We start from the raw sequence: 2209 nt of genomic DNA, 5'->3' as shown, positions 1-2209 counted from the left end.
GGGAATTTTACTTTACAGAAATTATACCTCAATGAACCTGACTTTAAAATGAATAGTCATTTTATGGTCATTCTTATAATCTTTTATTGTGTTGGAAGACATGGTATAGAAGTCAATTCTAATAAATCACCGCTCTTTCCAGGGAGACAGAAGTACTTGATGGGCTATAACATAAAACAAAAATTTTTTTCTGGGGTAACAAAATTTTCTGAGAACTAGAAATTCTCATTTATATGATATTTATTATAGATTATTTTAGAATAAGAACGTTTCATAAATATTTATTATAGTGAAAAATCAACATATGAATGTTAGCTTTATTTAAGCTTGATTGAACTTATGTTTAATAAATAGTAATTTGCTTTTAAAATAGCTATATCCTTTGACCTAGTGATTTTTACTTAGCGTATTCTAAGAAAACAATTTGATAAGAGCATAGGACATTCATGGAAGTATTGTTTATAAAAGTGAAAAATGGGGGCACTTGCTCTTCAGACACAGACAGGATCCTAGCTATGGCTGACGCTGAGCCCAGCGCTACCATGGCCAACGAAGCCTATCCTGATGCAAAGACCGTGCATGTACTGTGGCACATGGCCAACCATCTGCACATCCTCTCCATCAGGGCCACCTACATGTGCCTGGAGCTCTGGCCGCCCCACATCATGCAGCAGTGCTGCTGAGGTCATGTCTGTGCTGTTCTTTTATGTGAGTTATAAACAGGCAGACCCAGAGAACCCAGACAATGACTGATTCATCCTCTCTAAGAGACTGTCATTTGTTGATGTGGCAAACAGATGGCTTGGACAAGGACTGGGGGCTGTGTGTGGGTTGGCATATACTATCTCGTGGGAGATGGAGAGTCTTCGGAAGGCTCCGTCTGGGAGGCACTGGCCTTGGCTTCCCACTATAGTCTGGACAATCTCGAGGCCATCTATGATGTGAACCACCTAAGCCACAGTGGTGCCTTGCCCCTCAAGAAGTTCTGTGAAGACTTCTTGGCCAGCGAGGTGGAGGTGCAGTGCCAAGTGTCCTGGCAAGCAACTCAAGTGAAGAATAAGCCCATTGCTGTAGTTGCCAAGACCTTCAAGGGCCGGGGTATTCCAAGCTTTGAGGATGCAGATAATTGGTATGGAAAGCCAATGCCAAAAGAAAGAGCAGATGCAATTATCAAATAATTGACAGGCAGATGCACATCACTAGAAATCTCGAACCAAAACTTCCTGTTGAAGACTCACTTCAAATCAACATCATGGACATCGGGATGGCCTCTTCACCTGCTTACAGAGTTGGTTAGGAGGTAGCTACTAGGAAAAGATGCGGTTTGGCTCTGGCTAAGCTGAGCCATGCAAATGATAGAGTCATTGTGCTGGACAGGGGCAGCCAGAACTCTACCTTCTCTGAGATATTCAAGAAGAAGCACCCCGAGAGCTTCATTGAGTGTTTTATTGCTGAGCAAAACATGGTGAGCATGGCTTTGGAATGCACCACCCATGGTCAGACCAGTGCTTTTACTAGTACCTTTGCTGCCTTTTTGATCTGAACGGTTGATCAGATCCGGATGGGAGCCATCTTTCAAACCAGCATCGACCTTATTGGGTCCCACTGCGGAGTATCCACTGGTGAAGATGGCTCCCCCCAGATGGCCCTGGAGGATCTAGCCATGTTCCAAGCCATTACCAATTGCACCATTTTCTCTCTAAGTGACACTGTCTTGATTGATCATACTGTGTTCCTGGTAGCCAGTATCAAGGTGGACCAGCCACCCAGAAACTGCCATTATTTATGACCCACAAGAAAGTTTTGAGATTGGACAGGCCAAGGTCATCCGACACATTGCCATTGACAAGGTCACAGTTATTGGAGCTGGAGTTACTCTACATGAGTCTTAGCAACTGCTGAGGATTTTTCCTAGCCAGATGTTCTTTCCATGTCACTGACCTGTTTACTGTTAAACCGCTGGTTGTTGCCACCATCATCTCTAATGCAAAATCCACAGGTGACCACATTATCACGGTGGAGGATCATCATCCAGAAGGTAGCATCAGGGAGGCCATCTCTGCAGTTGTTTCCATGGAGCCTGACATCCTGGTCTATCAACTGGCAGTGCCAGGAGTGCCTTGGAGTGGGCAGTTGAATTAGTTGCTAGATATTTTTGGAATTAGTGCGAGATACATTATAGTGGCTGTGAAATGTATTTTAATGAACT

At 43.8% G+C, this 2209-nt stretch overlaps 1 pseudogene; it reads left to right on the top strand.

The window, feature by feature from the left end:
- Positions 1 to 515: 515 nt before the first annotated feature.
- Positions 516 to 2199, top strand: LOC105295577 (annotated as a pseudogene).
- The last annotated feature ends 10 nt before the right edge of the window (positions 2200 to 2209 follow it).

This window comes from Pteropus vampyrus, unplaced genomic scaffold (genome assembly GCF_000151845.1).
Source record: "Pteropus vampyrus isolate Shadow unplaced genomic scaffold, Pvam_2.0 Scaffold109, whole genome shotgun sequence".
Taxonomy (NCBI): Eukaryota; Metazoa; Chordata; class Mammalia; order Chiroptera; family Pteropodidae; genus Pteropus; species Pteropus vampyrus.
The sequence above is the reverse complement of the archived record's forward strand: the minus strand, read 5'-3'. Positions and strand labels throughout refer to the sequence as shown.